The sequence below is a fragment of the Cryptomeria japonica genome, unplaced genomic scaffold (genome assembly GCF_030272615.1).
Source record: "Cryptomeria japonica unplaced genomic scaffold, Sugi_1.0 HiC_scaffold_798, whole genome shotgun sequence".
In the NCBI taxonomy this organism is placed as follows: Eukaryota; Viridiplantae; Streptophyta; class Pinopsida; order Cupressales; family Cupressaceae; genus Cryptomeria; species Cryptomeria japonica.
In genome coordinates this window covers 1-17500 of record NW_026729549.1, presented here as the reverse complement: position 1 = coordinate 17500, position 17500 = coordinate 1, and the positions used below count along the sequence as shown (strand labels likewise).

At 59.8% G+C, this 17500-nt stretch overlaps 1 non-coding gene across 1 annotated transcript; it reads left to right on the top strand.

The window, feature by feature from the left end:
• Positions 1-11696: 11696 nt before the first annotated feature.
• Positions 11697-11815, top strand: LOC131872801 (5S ribosomal RNA). Its single transcript, XR_009370882.1, has one exon. It is a non-coding gene; the product is annotated as a 5S ribosomal RNA (ribosomal RNA).
• The last annotated feature ends 5685 nt before the right edge of the window (positions 11816-17500 follow it).

Below are 17500 nucleotides of genomic sequence, written 5' to 3'. Positions count from 1 at the left end.
TGTGATGCAGAAGAGATAGCAATCGAGGTGTGCGGTGGGAAGGGCCCAGCAGCCAGAATGCATGAAGCGACGGATGAAGCAGTGATGACAACCGGGCTGTGAGGAGAGGAGGGATGCAGCCAAGAAAGCAATCAGGGCTCGAGGCAAGGGATGCATCAAGGATAGCAATCATGTTGTGAGGCGAGATTCCAAAGGCTAAACGTGAGAGGCTGCAGGGTCGACTCAGAGAGGTCTATGCATGTGAGAGGCTGAAAGCAAGGTCGACTCGGAGCGGTCTATGCATCGGGCGCGCTTGGGGCGACTACCAGTGCCAACCCCTTATCCCGCGACGCGTCCGACAAAGAGAACATTCCAAGGCGGCAGAGGAGGTTACCAGCCGAAGGATGCAGTAGCAATAACAGGTATAGTTCCGCGGCGGCCGAGAAGACTCACCGCATAGGAATCGGGATGCGAGGCGAGGGATGCGGCGGGAAGGCCCCGACGGCTAAACGGAAGAGGCTGCAGGGCCGCCTCGGAATGGTCCAAGCATCGGATGCGATTGGGACGACTACCAGTGCCAACCCCTTATCCCGCGATGCGTCCGATACACAGATAGTTCCAAGGCGGCCGAGGAGCCTCACCGCATATCAATCGGGGTGCGAGGCGAGGGATGGGGCGGGAAGGCCCCAACGGCTAGACGGAAGAGGCTTCAGGGCCACCTCGGAATGGTCCAAGCATCGGACGCGCTTGGGGCGACTGCCAGTGCCAACCCCTTATCCCGCGATGCGTCCGATACACAGATGGTTCCAAGGCGGCCGAGGAGCCTCACCGCATAGCAATCGGGGGTGCGAGGCGAGGGATGGGGCGGGAAGGCCCCAACGGCTAGACGGAAGAGGCTTCAGGGCCGCCTAGGAATGGTCCAAGCATCGGACACGCTTGGGGCGACTACCAGTGACAGCCCCCTATCCCGCGATGCGTCCGATACGAAGATGGTTCCAAGGCGGCCGAGGAGCCTCACCGCATAGCAATCGGGGTGCGAGGTGGGGGATGCGGCGAGATGGCCCCAACGGCTAGACGGAAGAGGCCACAGGGCCGCGTCGGAATAGTCCAAGCATCGGACGCGCTTGGGGCGACTACCAGTGACAACCCCTTATCCCGCGATGCGTCCGATACGAAGATAGTTCCAAGGCGGCCGAGGAGCCTCACCGCATAGCAATCGGGGTGCGAGGTGGGGGATGCGGCGAGATGGCCCCAACGGCTAGACGGAAGAGGCTGCAGGGCCGCCTCGGAATAGTCCAAGCATCGGACGCGCTTGGGGCCACTACCAGTGACAACCCCTTATCCCGCGATGCGTCCGATACGAAGATAGTTCCAAGGCGGCCGAAGAGCCTCACCGCATAGCAATCGGGGTGCGAGGTGGGGGATGCGGCGAGATGGCCCCAACGGCTAGACGGAAGAGGCCACAGGGCCGCCTCGGAATAGTCCAAGCATCGGACGCGCTTGGGGCGACTACCAGTGACAACCCCTTATCCCGCGATGCGTCCGATACGAAGATAGTTCCCAGGCGGCCGAGGAGCCTCACCGCATAGCAATCGGGGTGCGAGGCGAGGGATGCGGCGAGATGGCCCCAAAGGCTAGACGGAAGAGGCTGCAGGGCTGCCTCGGAATAGTCCAAGCATCGGACGCGCTTGGGGCGACTACCACTGCCAACCCCTTATCCCGCGATGCGTCCGATACACAGATAGTTCCGAGGCGGCCGAGGAGGTGGGGGATGCAGCGAGATGGCCCCAACGGCTAGACGGAAGAGGCTGCAGGGCCGCCTCGGAATAGTCCAAGCATCGGACGCGCTTGGGGCGACTACCAGTGACAACCCCTTATCCCGCGATGCGTCCGATACACAGATAGTTCCGAGGCGGCCAAGGAGCCTCACCGCATAGCAATCGTGGTGCGAGGTGGGGGATGCGGCGAGATGGCCCCAACGGCTAGACGGAAGAGGCTGCAGGGCCGCCTCGGAATGGTCCAAGCATCGGATGCGCTTGGGGCGACTACCACTGCCAACCCCTTATCCCGCGATGCGTCCGATACACAGATAGTTCCAAGGCGGCCGAGGAGCCTCACAGCATAGCAATCAGGGTGCGAGGCGAGGGATGCGGCGAGAAAGCCCCAACGGCTAGAGGGAAGAGGCTTCAGGTCCGCCTCGGAATGGTCCAAGCATCGGACGCGCTTGGGGCGACTACCAGTGACAACCCCTTATCCCGCGACGCGTCCGATACACAGATAGTTCCAAGGCGGCCGAGGAGCCTCACCGCATAGCAATCGGGGTGCGAGGCGAGGGATGCGGCGAGAAGGACCCAACGGCTACACGGAAGAGGCTTCGGGGCCGCCTCGGAATGGTCCAAGCATCGGACGCGCTTGGGGCGACTACCAGTGACAACCCCTTATCCCACGACGCGTCCGATACACAGATAGTTCCAAGGCGGCCGAGGAGCCTCACCGCATAGCAATCGGGGTGCGAGGCGAGGGATGCGGCGAGAACGACCCAACGGCTACACGGAAGAGGCTTCGGGGCCGCCTCGGAATGGTCCAAGCATCGGACGCGCTTGGGGCGACTACCAGTGACAACCCCTTATCCCGCGACGCGTCCGATACACAGATAGTTCCAAGGCGGCCGAGGAGCCTCACCGCATAGCAATCGGGGTGCGAGGCGAGGGATGCGGCGAGAAGGACCCAACGGCTAGACGGAAGAGGCTTCGGGTCCGCCTCGGAATGGTCCAAGCATCGGACGCGCTTGGGGCGACTACCAGTGACAACCCCTTATCCCGCGACGCGTCCGATACACAGATAGTTCCAAGGCGGCCGAGGAGCCTCACCGCATAGCAATCGGGGTGCGAGGCGAGGGATGCGGCGAGAAGGACCCAACGGCTAGACGGAAGAGGCTTCGGGTCCGCCTCGGAATGGTCCAAGCATCGGACGCGCTTGGGGCGACTACCAGTGACAACCCCTTATCCCGCGACGCGTCCGATACACAGATAGTTCCAAGGCGGCCGAGGAGCCTCACCGCATAGCAATCGGGGTGCGAGGCGAGGGATGCGGCGAGAAGGACCCAACGGCTAGACGGAAGAGGCTTCGGGTCCGCCTCGGAATGGTCCAAGCATCGGACGCGCTTGGGGCGACTACCAGTGACAACCCCTTATCCCGCGACGCGTCCGATACACAGATAGTTCCGAGGCGGCCGAGGAGCCTCACCGCATAGCAATCGGGGTGCGAGGCGAAGGATGCGGCGAGAAGGACCCAACGGCTAGACGGAAGAGGCTTCGGGTCCGCCTCGGAATGGTCCAAGCATCGGACGCGCTTGGGGCGACTACCAGTGACAACCCCTTATCCCGCGACGCGTCCGATACACAGATAGTTCCAAGGCGGCCGAGGAGCCTCACCGCATAGCAATCGGGGTGCGAGGCGAGGGATGCGGCGAGAAGGACCCAACGGCTAGACGGAAGAGGCTTCAGGGCCGCCTCGGAATGGTCCAAGCATCGAACGCGCTTGGGGCGACTACCAGTGACAACCCCTTATCCCGCGACGCGTCCGATACACAGATAGTTCCGAGGCGGCCGAGGAGCCTCACCGCATAGCAATCGGGGTGCGAGGCGAGGGATGCGGCGAGAAGGACCCAACGGCTAGACGGAAGAGGCTTCAGGGCCGCCTCGGAATGGTCCAAGCATCGGACGCGCTTGGGGCGACTACCAGTGACAACCCCTTATCCCGCGACGCGTCCGATACACAGATAGTTCCGAGGCGGCCGAGGAGCCTCACCGCATAGCAATCGGGGTGCGAGGCGAGGGATGCGGCGAGAAGGACCCAACGGCTAGACGGAAGAGGCTTCAGGGCCGCCTCGGAATGGTCCAAGCATCGGACGCGCTTGGGGCGACTACCAATGACAACCCCTTATCCCGCGACGCGTCCGATACACAGATAGTTCCGAGGCGGCCGAGGAGCCTCACCGCATAGCAATCGGGGTGCGAGGCGAGGGATGCGGCGAGAAGGACCCAACGGCTAGACGGAAGAGGCTTCAGGGCCGCCTCGGAATGGTCCAAGCATCGGACGCGCTTGGGGCGACTACCAGTGACAACCCCTTATCCCGCGACGCGTCCGATACACAGATAGTTCCGAGGCGGCCGAGGAGCCTCACCGCATAGCAATCGGGGTGCGAGGCGAGGGATGCGGCGAGAAGGACCCAACGGCTAGACGGAAGAGGCTTCAGGGCCGCCTCGGAATGGTCCAAGCATCGGACGCGCTTGGGGCGACTACCGTTGCCAACCCCTTATCCCGCGATGCGTCTGATACACAGATAGTTCCGAGGCGGCCGAGGAGCCTCACCGCATAGCAATCGGGTTGCGAGGCAGATTATTGGGAAGGGAACCCCCTGGGATGCGGCTCAAGCAGTGCCCAAAGGGACTGGAATGCGGAATCACATCGAGAGACCCAAATGCTATACGAGGGCTCAAATCGAATTATCGATTTGGCCACGACATGGACGCATCGGAACGACTACCTTTGCCGAACCACTCGCAATTGCATCCATACCGAAACCAATAGACATTTCCGTTAGAGCCCTCGCATAGCATTCGGGAATCTCGCATGCCCCTCTAAATCGACCAATGCTGGCGCTCAATGAAAATCCGAGCGCTACCACCGTTCGAGCGCCAGCATTGGTCGAGTTAGAGGGGCACGGGGGAGAATGCTCCAGTCAACACCTCCCCTATATAAGTTATTTGTCCGATTCTCGCACAACCGTAGTCTGCCTCGTCGAATCAAACAACGGTCCCAGATTCCGACTTCCGTTCCGTAGAGACCCAAAAGCTAGATGGAGGCTCGCAAGAAAGAGAGTCGGCGCATAGCAATCGGGTTTCTCGAACGTTTAGGGACCGAGCTCACTTGCGGATAGGGCAAAATCCGCCAAGCAACCCAAAAGCTAGACGGGGGCTCGAATCGAATCGCCTAGGCGGCCACAACAACGACGTGTTGGATCGACTACCAGTGCCAAACCATTCAGCAAGACTAGTCTGTGTCGAGGCCGGATAGAGATTCTCAGAGAGCGCCCGCATAGCATTTAGGAGACCTGCCGCGTCCCTCACACTCGACAAATGGTGGTGCACGTTTATAAATCCGAGCGATCCCAACCCTTTCAAGCACCAACATCGGTCGAGATAGAGGGGCACGGAGGGGGCTGCGTGAGACAACACAGTCCCCTATATAAGTTATTTGTCCGATTCTCACACATCCGAAGAATGGTCATCAAATCGGACAACAGCCCAAACTTCCGACTTCCGTCCCAGAAAGCCCAAGAGCTATCTAAAACGTTCATGGCCGGAACTCGATCGCGGCTATACCAGTCCGCCAAGCAACCCAAAAGCTAGACTGGAGCTCTAGTCGAATCACCTCTGTGGCCATTGCAAGGACGTGTTGGAGCGACTACCATTGCCGAACCATTCCGCAGGTCGAGTCCATACCAAGGCCGCATAGAGATTCACGATGAGCTCCTGCATAGCAATCAGGAGACTTGCCGTGTCCATCACAATCGATAAATCCTGGTGCAAGATTTTTGCATCCGAGCGCTCCAACCAGTCGAGCACCAGCATCAATCGACATAAACGGGCACGGGGGGAGGATGCTCGAGAACACTACCTCCCCTATATAAGTTATTTGTCCGATTCTCAAGCAGCCGAAGTCTGGTCATCGAATCGGGTCAAAGACCACAACTTCCGACTTTACCCACAATGCAAGTCATCGAATCGAACATCGGCCCCCGAGTCGGACTCCATGCGTATGTCAGGTCATCGGACCCAAATTCCGCCTTCCTGCGCATGGCGGGCCATCAATATCAACTCGGTCATCGGACCCAAACTCCGCCTTTTTGCGTATGGCACGCCTTCAAATCGGTCATCGGACCCAAATTCCGCCTTCCTGTGCATGGCGGGCCATCAACATCAACTCGGTCATCGGACCCAAATTCCGCCTTTCTGCGCATGGCACGCCATCAACTCGGTCATCGGACCCAAATTCCGCCTTCCTGCGCATGGCAGGTCATCGGACACAAATTCAGACCTCGCCAATATGCCTACGTATCGAATCGGTCATCGGACCCAACTTCCGACTTCATCCATACTGTAGGGTCTTTGAGGTTGGCGCGGTGCGCTCAACCCAGGGAGTCGACCCATCGAAGCATACACCTCCCCTATATAAGCTATTTGTCCGATTCCCACACCTGTGTAGTTTGCACCTCTGACCAGGACATCGACCCCAACTTCCGAACTCGACTGCAACGACGGCACCAGCGCCTTGGTGCGCACCTTGCGACGCACAGTCCCAACATTCGCCTTCCTGCACATGGCAGGTCATCGGACCCAAATTCCGACCTCGCGAGTATGCCTACATATCGAATCGGTCATCGGACCCAACTTCCGACTTCATCCATACCGTAGGGTCTTTGAGGTTGGCGCGGTGCGCTCAACCCGGGGAGTCGACCCAACGAAGCATACACCTCCCCTATATAAGCTATTTGTCCGATTCCCACACCTGTGTAGTTTGCACCTCCGATCAAGACATCGACCCCAACTTCCGAACTCGCCTCCAACGACCGAACCAGCGCCTTGGTGCGCACCTTGCAACGCACAGTGCCAACATTCGCCTTCCTGCACGTGGCAGGTCATCGGACCCAAATTCCGACCTCGCGAGTATGCCTACATATCGAATCGGTCATCGGACCCAACTTCCGACTTCATCCATACCGTAGGGTCTTTGAGGTTGGCGCGGTGCGCTCAACCCGGGGAGTCGACCCAACGAAGCATACACCTCCCCTATATAAGCTATTTGTCCGATTCCCACACCTGTGTAGCTTGCACCTCCGATCAGGACATCGACCCCAACTTCCGAACTCGACTAAAAAGACCGCACCAGCGCCTTGGTGTGCACCTTGCAACGCACAGTGTCAACATTCGCCTTCCTGCACATGGCAGGTCATCGGACCCAAATTCCGACCTCATGAGCATACCTACTAATCGAATCGGTCATCGGACCCAACTTCCGACTTCATCCATACCGTAGGGTCTTTGAGGTTGGCGCGGTGCGCTCAACCTGGGGAGTCGACCCATCGAAGCATACACCTCCCCTATATAAGCTATTTGTCCGATTCCGACACCTGTGTAGTTTGCACCTCCGCTCAGGACATCGACCCCAACTTCCGAACTCGCCTGCAACGACCGAACCAGCGCCTTGGTGCGCACCAAAAGTGCGCACTTTTGGAGGGCACTTTTGTGCGCTCCAAAGGTGCGCACTTTTGGAGGGCACTTTTCTGCGCTCCAAAGGTGCGCACTTTTGGAGGGCACTTTTTGGAGGGCACTTTTCTGCGCTCCAAAGGTGCGCACTTTTGGAGGGCACTTTTTGGAGGGCACTTTTCTGCGCTCCAAAGGTGCGCACTTTTGGAGGGCACTTTTTGGAGGGCACTTTTCTGCGCTCCAAAGGTGCGCACTTTTGGAGGGCACTTTTTGGAGGGCACTTTTCTGCGCTCCAAAGGTGCGCACTTTTGGAGGGCACTTTTTGGAGGGCACTTTTCTGCGCTCCAAAGGTGCGCACTTTTGGAGGGCACTTTTTGGAGGGCACTTTTCTGCGCTCCAAAGGTGCGCACTTTTGGAGGGCACTTTTTGGAGGGCACTTTTCTGCGCTCCAAAGGTGCGCACTTTTGGAGGGCACTTTTTGGAGGGCACTTTTCTGCGCTCCAAAGGTGCGCACTTTTGGAGGGCACTTTTTGGAGGGCACTTTTCTGCGCTCCAAAGGTGCGCACTTTTGGAGGGCACTTTTTGGAGGGCACTTTTCTGCGCTCCAAAGGTGCGCACTTTTGGAGGGCACTTTTTGGAGGGCACTTTTCTGCGCTCCAAAGGTGCGCACTTTTGGAGGGCACTTTTGTGCACTCCAAAGGTGCGCACTTTTGGAGGGCACTTTTCCTGTGCTCCAAAGGTGCACACCTAGGTGAGCACCTTCGACCACACCTTGTAGCACACCAAACTCTGACTTTCGACTTCATCCGCAATGCAGGGTCTTTGAGGTTGGCGCAATGCGCACAACCAGGGGAGTCGACCCATCAAACCCAACACCTCCCCTATATAAGCTATTTGTCTGATTCTCATACATGCGTAGCCTGCAGGAGCAATTAGGACATCGACCCCAACTTTCGGCTTCTAAACGAAAACAAGGTCTTTGAGGTTGGTGTAATGCGAACAACTAGGGGAGTCAACCCATCAAACCCAACACCTCCCCTATATAAGCTATTTGTCTGATTCTCATACATGTGTAGTCTACAGGAGCAATTAGGACATCGACCCCAACTTTTGACTTCTTAACGAAAACAAGGTCTTTGAGGTTGACGTAATGCGCACAACCAGGGGAGTCGACCCATCAAACCCAACACCTCCCCTATATAAGCTATTTGTCCGATTCTCATACATGTGTAGCCTGCAGGAGCCATTAGGACATTGACCCCAACTTTTGACTTCTTAACGAAAACAAGGTCTTTGAGGTTGGCGTAATGCGCACAACCAAGGGAGTTGACCCATCAAACCCAACACCTCCCCTATATAAGCTATTTGTCTGATTCTCATACATGTGTAGCCTGCAACAACGATTAGGACATCCACCCCAACTTCTGAATTCGTCTGCGTTGACCGCACCAAAGGTGCACGCCTTGGTGCTCACCAAAATCCGACTTCCGACTTCTTCTGCTATGCGGGGTCTTTGAGGTTGGCGCAGTGCGCACAACCAGGGGAGTCAACCCACCGAATGCAACACCTCCCCTATATAAGCTATTTGTCTGATTCTCATACATGCGTAGACTGCAGCAATGATTAGGACATCCACCCCAACTTTTGACTTCTTAAACAAGACAGGGTCTTTGAAGTTGGTGCAGTGCACACAACCAGGGGAGTCGACCCATCAAACGCAACACCTCCCCTATATAAAGCTATTTGTCCGATTCTCATACGTGTAGTCTGCAGCAGCGATTAGGACATCGACCCCAACTTCCGAATTCGTTTGCATTGACCGCACCAAAGGTGCACGCCTTGGTGTGCACCCTGGAGTGCACTTTGGTGCTCACCTCGGTGCACACTTTGGTGTGCACCTCGGTGTGCACCAAAGGTGCGCACCTTGGAGCGCACCAAAGGTGTACACTTTGGAGCGCACCACATAGGGTCTTTGAGAGGTTGGCGCAGTGCGCACACCAAGGTGGGTGTTGAGGTGCGTGCCGAGGTGGGTGGGTGCTAGGGTGCGCTCCATGGTGGGTGCCAGGGTGGGTGCGTGCTAGGGTGGATTCCAAAGAGGGTCATAGGGTGGGTGCCAAGGTGGGTTGGTGATATAGTGGGTTCAAAGGTGGGTACTAGGGTGGGTTCCAAGGTGGGTCACAAGTTGGGTGCCAGGATGCGTGGGTGTTAGGTTGGGTGCCAAGGTGGGCTCCTGCGTGGGTGGGTGCTAGGGTGGGTTTCAAGGTGGACGCGAGGGCGGGTGCCAAGGTGGGTAACAAGTTGGGTGTTAGGATGGGTGAGTGCTAGAGTGGGTGCCAAGGTGGGTGGGTGCTAAGGTGGATGCCAAGGTGGTTCACAGGGTGGGTGGGTTCTAGGGTGAGTTCCAAGGTGGGTCACAGGTTCAGTGCTAGGGTGGGTGTCAAGGCGGGTGTCGAGGTGCCTGGGTGCTAGGGTGTGGATGCCAATGTGGGTCATAGGGTGGGTACTAGGGTGGGCTGCAATGTGGGTGCCAAGGTGGGTAACATGCTCGGTGGGTTCTAAATTGGGTGCCAGGGTGGGTGTGCACCCACCTTGCCCGAGGTGGGTGCCAAGGTGCCAGTGTGGGTGGGTGCTAAGGTGGATGCCAAGGTGGGTGAGAAGGTGGGTGATAGGTTGAGTGGTAGGATGGGTGGGTGCCAAGATGGGTCACAGGGTGGGTGCAAGGGTGGGTAGGTGCTAGGGTTGGTGTCAGGGTGGGTGGGTGCTAGGTTGGGTTCCAAGGTGGGTGCGAGGGTGAGTGTCAAGGTGGGTCACAGGTTAGGTGCTAGGATGGGTGAGTGCTAGGGTGCAAAGGTGCCAGGGTGGGTGCTAGGATGGGTCGATGCTAGGGTGAGTGGCAAGGTGGGTCCACAAGTGTCAAGGTGGGTGCCGAGGTGGGTGCCAAGTCGGCGACTGCTATGGTGGATGCCAAGGTGGGTCACGGGGTGGGTGCCAAGTTGCTAGGTTGGGTTCCAAGGTGGGTGCCAACGTGGGTGCTAGGGTGCGTGGGTTAAAGGGTGTGTCACAACGTGGGTGCCAGGATGGGTGCGCACCCACACTGGCCAAGACGGGTGCGGGTGCAAGGTTGGGTTCCAAGCCCGGTCACAGGCTGGGTGCTAGGATGGGTGGGTGCCAAGGTGGGCACCAGGGTGGGTGCACCCACCCTGGCCAAGGTGGGTCACGGGGTGGGTCCTAGGGTGGGTAACGGGGTGGGTACTAAGGTGCGTGCCAAGGTGGGTCATAGGGTGGGTGCCAAGGTGGGCACCAGGGTGGGTGTGCACCAACCCTAGCCAGGGTAGGTCACGGGGTGGTTGTCGGGGTGGGCGTCAAGGAGCCAAGGTGGGTGGCAAGTAGCCAAGTTGCGTGCCAAGGTGGGTGTCGGGGTGGGTGCCAAGGATCCAAGGTGGGTGCCAAGGAACCAAGGTGGGTGTCTGGGTGGGTGCCGAGGTGGGAGCCAGGGTGGGTCCCAAGGTGAGTGCAAAGGTGGGTGCCAGGGTCAAGGTGAGTGCCAATGTGGGTTCCAAGGTGCCAGGGTCAGGGTGAGTGCCAATGTGGGTTCAAAGGTGCTAAGTTGGGTGCGAGGTTGGGTGCGAGGGTGGGTGGGTGCCAAGGTGTGCTAGGTGGAAGCCCGGGTGGGTCGGCATCCCATGGGTGTCGAGTTGGGTGCCTGATGGGTGCTTCTTGTCAAGTTTTAGTCGTCGGGACTCATTTCGAGCCTTAGAGGTCGTTTCTTGTCCGGTTGCCCTGTCTTCGACCTGGGAACCCAATTTTGGTCCTCGGGTCCCATTTTTTTTTGTCTCGCATCCCACTTTTGGCCTGTGGCCTTTTCGGGGTCGATTCTCGTTTTGGGCATCAGAGCATGTTTCTTCTCCTAAAACCCAATATTTGTTTATTAAGTCTCGGAACACATTTTTGTTCTCGTGGACCCATCATGGGTCTTGGAACGCATTTGTGGTCCTTGGGTCCCATTTTGCATCCCGAAACTTGTGTTTTGGTGCTTGATCCCTATTTTGGGTGCCCACCTTGCACCAAGTGCGCACCCGGGGCAAACCGAGCGCCTTGGTGCACCGGGGCAAGATCGAGCGTGCACCCGAGGCGCCCCGAACATGCACCAAGGTGCACTCGGCCCACATGTGAGCGCAGGTCGTTGCGCCCGAGGTGGTGTGTGGGCACCGCGTTGCAGACGGGACACTGCACGCACACGACGCCCCCTCCAGGTGCACGCACGTAGGCCGGGCCGGGTGCACACCCGACGCCCTAGCAAGGTGCGCGCACCCGGGCAGGGCTCACACTTGGCGAACGGGGCGCACTTCGCGAGGGAGGGTGTGCACCTCGACGGGGGTGGGTGGCCGGGGTGGATTCGCACGTGGGTCGCGGTTTGCTAAGTACACACTGCGACAAGCTCATAACGGGTGCGATCATACCAGCGTTAGTGCACCGGATCCCATCAGAACTCCGCAGTTAAGCGCGCTTGGGCCGGAGTAGTACTGGGATGGGTGACCTCCCGGGAAGTCCCGGTGTTGCACCCTTTTTTAGTTTTTCGCCGGGCGTCGCAATGCTATTTGAATAAACCTTTTGCCCGTTTGCGTTCTCGTCGGGGCCGGGCCGGGCCGGGGTGCGCTGCCCGCACTACCGCGCGCGCGGGGGCGACACCGAGCGCGCACCCGAGGCGCCCCGAGCACACAGGCCACGGTGCAACCCGGGCGTTGTGCGCGCACCCCGGTGCGCCCGAGGTGCTGCGCGCGCACCCAGGTGAAATCGGTGTGCACCTCGGCCAGTGCGCGCTCGGTCGAGTCGCGCACGTTGGCCAAGGTGCACGGTGATGTTTCTTACTCTAAGGTTCCGCACCAGACGCCCGGGACAGGTGAGCGAAGCTGGGCGGGGCCGGGTGCGCGGCCGGGGCAGGTGCACGCAGCTGGAGAGAGCTTTGGAGCACACTTCGGAGCGCACCAATGATGCGCTCCATTCAAAAGTTTCCTGAAAAGGCAAAAAAAGTTGAGATTATAGAATTTCCCACTTGAGAGATTGTAAAAAAAAAAAATTTAAAATGAAGGAAACGCGGGTGCCAAGGTGTGCGCAGCCCAGCCAAGGTGTGCGCACCAAGGCGCCCACCCTGGCGAAGGTGCACGCAAGGTGCGCACCCGAGGCAAACCGGACAATTAACCCAACTTTCGACTTCGCGCGCACCTTGGAGCGCACTTCGGAGCGCTCCTTGGTGCGCACCAATCTTGGGCACCTCGGAGTGCACCATGGCGCCCACCAAGGTGCGCACCCGGGGCAAACCGAGCTCCGACTTCGTGCGCACCTTGGAGCGCACGAAAGGTGCGCACCATGGCGCCCACCAAGGTGCGCAGCCCAGCCAAGGCGTGCGCATCAAGGTGCGCACCCTGGCGAAGGTGCGCACCCGGGGCAAACCGAGCTCCGACTTCGTGCGCACCTTGGAGCGCACAAAAGGTGCGCAACCCAGCCAAGGTGTGCGCACCCCGGTCAAACCGAGCTCCGAATCGTGCGCACCAGAGGTGCACGCCATCGTGCGCACCTTGGAGCACACTTCGGAGCCCTCCTTGGTGCGCGCCGATGTTGCGCACCTCGGAGCGCACCCGGGGAAAACAATGCAATTAACCCGACTTTCGACTTCGTGGGCACCTCGGAGCGCTCTCGGGTTCGCACCTCGGAGCACACCGAGGTGCCCACCCTGGCGAAGGTGCACGCGAGGTGCGCACCCGGGGCAAACCGGGCTCCGACTTCGTGCACGCCGCACCTTGGAGCACACTTCGGAGCGCTCCTTGGTGCGCACCAGGGCGCGCAACCCAGCCGAGGTGCCCACCCCGGCGAAGGTGCACGCGAGGTGCGCACCCGGGGCAAACCGGGCTCCGACTTCGTGCACGCCATGGTGCCCACCGCGGCGAAGGTGCACGCGAGGTGCGCACCCGGGGCAAACCGGGCTCCGACTTCGTGCACGCCGCACCTTGGAGCACACTTCGGAGCGCTCCTTGGTGCGCACCATGGTGCCCACCAGGGCGCGCAACCCCGCCGAAGGTGCACGCGAGGTGCGCACCCGGGGCAAACCGGGCTCCGACTTCGTGCACGCCGCACCTTGGAGCACACTTCGGAGCGCTCCTTGGTGCGCACCATGGTGCCCACCAGGGCGCGCAACCCCGCCGAAGGTGCACGCGAGGTGCGCACCCGGGGCAAACCGGGCTCCGACTTCGTGCACGCCATGGTGCGCACCGCGGCGAAGGTGCGCACCCGGGGCAAACCGGGCTCCGACTTCGTGCACGCCGCACCTTGGAGCACACTTCGGAGCGCTCCTTGGTGCGCACCAGGGCGCGCAACCCAGCCGAGGTGCCCACCCCGGCGAAGGTGCACGCGAGGTGCGTACCCGGGGCAAACCGGGCTCCGACTTCGTGCACGCCGCACCTTGGAGCACACTTCGGAGCGCTCCTTGGTGCGCACCATGGTGCCCACCAGGCCGCGCAACCCAGCCAAGGTGTGCGCACCAAGGTGCACGCGAGGTGCGCACCCGGGGCAAACCGGGGTCCGACTTCGTGCACGCCGCACCTTGGAGCACACATCGGGGCGCTCCCGGGTTCGCACCGGCGTTGCGCACCGTGGTGGGCACCTCGGAGCACACCAAGGTGGGCAGCGAGGTGCGCACCTTTGATGCGATGCCTTCACTAATTTCCATAAAAGGCAAAAAAAAAACGAGATTTTAAAATTTCCGTTTTGAAAGATAGTGAGAAAAAGGGAATGCTGGTGCCATCTTGAGCCCGCCCTGGTGCGCAGCCCAGCCAAGGTGTGCGCACCAAGGTGCCCACCCTGGCGAAGGTGCGCGCCCGGGCAATTAACCCAACTTCCAACTTCGCGCGCGCCAGGGTGGGAGCGCACCCAACAACCGGGCCTGGGAAGAGCCAATGCGAGAAACCCCACCAAACGCTCTGACAAAAAAAGAGGGGGCGCTCCAGTAACCCCGCTTCGGAGCGCACCCTGGGCAAACCCAGCCAAGGTGCCCACCCCGGCCAAGGTGCAGGCGAGGTGCGCACCCGGGGCAAACCGGGCTCCGACAACGTGCACGCCGCACCTTGGAGCACACTTCGTAGCGCTCCCGGGTGCGCACCTCAGAGCACACCAAGGTGGGCAGCGAGGTGCGCACCTTTGATGCGCTGCCTTCACTAATTTCCAGAAAAGGCAAAAAAAAAAGGAGATTTTAAAATTTCCGTTTTGAAAGATAGTGAAAAAAACGGAACGCGCGTGCCATCTTGAGCCCGCCCTGGTGCGCAGCCCAGGTAAGGTGCCCACCCTGGCAAAGGTGCGCACCCGGGCAATTAACCCTACTTCCGACTTCGTGCGCGCCAGGGTGGCAACCGGGCCTCGGAAGAGCCAATGCGAGAAACCCCACCAAACGCTCCGACAAAAAAAGAGGCGGCGCTCCAATAACCCCGCTTCGGAGCGCAGCCGGGGCAAACCCAGCCAAGGTGCCCACCCCGACGAAGGTGCACGCGAGGTGCGCACCCGGGGCAAACCGGGCTCCGACAACGTGCACGCAGCACCTTGGAGCACACTTCGAAGCACTCCCGGGTGCCCACCGGCGTTGCGCACCGTGGTGGGCAGCGAGGTGCGCACCTTTGATGCGCTGCCTTCACTAATTTCCAGAAAAAGGCAAAAAAAAATGAGATTTTAAAATTTCCGTTTTGAAAGATAGTGAAAAAAAAGGAACGCGGGTGCCATCTTGAGCCCGCCCTGGTGCGCAGCCCAGGCAAGGCATGCGCACCAAGGTGCCCACCCGAGGTGCACACCCGGGGCAAACCGGGCTCCGACTTCGTGCAGGCCGCACCTTGGAGCACACTTCGGAGCGCTCCTTGGTGCGCACCATGGTGCCCACCAGGGCGCGCAACCCAGCCAAGGTCTGCACACCAAGGTGCCCACCCCGGCGAAGGTGCACGCGAGGTGCGCACCCGGGGCAAACCGGGCTCCGACTTCGTGCACGCCATGGTGCCCACCGCGGCGAAGGTGCACGCGAGGTGCGCACCCGGGGCAAACCGGGCTCCGACTTCGTGCACGCCGCACCTTGGAGCACACTTCGGAGCGCTCCTTGGTGCGCACCATGGTGCCCACCAGGGCGCGCAACCCAGCCAAGGTGTGCGCACCAAGGTGCACGCGAGGTGCGCACCCGGGGCAAACCGGGGTCCGACTTCGTGCACGCCGCACCTTGGAGCACACATCGGAGCGCTCCCAGGTTCGCACCAGCGTTGCGCACCTTTGATGCGCTGCCTTCACTAATTTCCAGAAAAGGCAAAAAAAAACGAGATTTTAAAATTTCCGTTCTGAAAGATAGTGAAAAAAACGGAACGCGGGTGCCATCTTGAGCCCTTCCTGGTGCGCAGCCCAGGCAAGTTGTGCGCACCAAGGTGCCCACCCTGGCGGAGGTGCGCGCCCGGGGCAATCCGGGCTCCGACTTCGTGCACTGCATGGTGCCCACCAAGGCGCGCAACCCAGCCAAGGTGCCCACCGCAGCGAAGGTGCACGCGAGGTGCGCACCCGAGGTGCACACCCGGGGCAAACCGGGCTCCGACTTCGTGCACGCCGCACCTTGGAGCACACTTCAGAGCGCTCCTTGGTGCGCACCAGGGCGCGCAACCCAACCAAGGTCTGCACACCAAGGTGCTCACCCCCGGCGAAGGTGCACGCGAGGTGCGCACCCGGGGCAAACCGGGCTCGGACTTCGTGCACGCCGCACCTTGGAGCACACATCGGAGCGCTCCCGGGTTCGCACCAGCATTGCGCACCTTTGATGCGCTCCAATAACCCCACTTCGGAGCGCACCAGAAACCCCACTGGACGCTTGGGCAAAAATGTAATGCGCACCCGAAGCCCCTACCCAGAAATCCCCAGTTCGGACATGGGGAGCTGCAACGGTAAAAAGCCTCACTAAACTCTCGGACGGAAAGGTGGCTCGAGGGTAATGCCCGAAACCCCACTTCCACTTCCGCTCTTCGGAGCCCCGCCTAGCACTTGGACGAAAAAAATGCGGCACATGGGTTGCCGAGCTTGGCACCTGGATGAGAAACCCCTCTTCGGAGCCCCGCCCGGCACTTGGACAAAAAAAGTGCAGCCCCCGGATGAGAAACCCCTCTTCGAAGCCCCGCCCAACACTTGGACGGAAAAAATGCGGCCCAAGGGTTGCCCAGCTTGGCCCCTGGATGAGAAACCCCTCTTCGAAGCCCCGCCCAACACTTGGACAAAAAAAATGCGGCCCAAGGGTTTTGCCCAGCTCGGCCCCCGGATGAGAAACCCCTCTTCGGAGCCCCGCCCAGCACTTGGACGAAAAAAATGCGGCCCAAGGGTTGCCCCATCTTGGCACCCGGATGAGAAACCCCTCTTCAGAGCTTGGAAAACCCCACTCAGCCCTTTGACAGGAAGGCGGACCCAGGGTCGCATCATATTTTCATCCACACTTGGCATCCGGGGAAGAAAAGAGTGCGCCACAAACCGCGCTCAACCCTTGGGCAAAGGAAAGGGTCGCACCGTCGGCAACCCCCGCTTGGCACTTGGCACTGGCAGAGGAACCCCGCCTCGAGGGACTTTGGAGATAGAGATGCGGGTCAGCGAGCAACGAAGAAGGTTAGAACTGTAAACCCCACCTACGACAGAGCCAAAAAAAAGAGGTCGCACGAATCGAGGCGACAGAGGGCTGAATCTCAGTGGATCGTGGCAGCAAGGCCACTCTGCCACTTACAATACCCCGTCGCTTATTTAAGTCGTCTGCAAAAGATTCTTCTCGCCGACAGCTTGAAATTGTTATCCAAGGTTGCTCCGACCAGGCGGTTGCGCCGATCGAAGGTAGCCAATGACACGGGCCCCCTGGGGGTGCAAGAGCACCCCTACTGCGGGTCGCGATGCAGCCGGAGAGAGAGATGCGCCGCATCTAGCGTGGATTCTGACTTAGAGGCGTTCAGTCATAATCCGACACACGGTAGCTTCGCGCCACTGGCTTTTCAACCAAGCGCGATGACCAAATGTGTGAATCAACGGTTCCTCTCGTACTAAGTTGAATTACTATCGCGGCGCGGATCATCAGTAGGGTAAAACTAACCTGTCTCACGACGGTCTAAACCCAGCTCACGTTCCCTATTGGTGGGTGAACAATCCAACACTTGGTGAATTCTGCTTCACAATGATAGGAAGAGCCGACATCGAAGGATCAAAAAGCAACG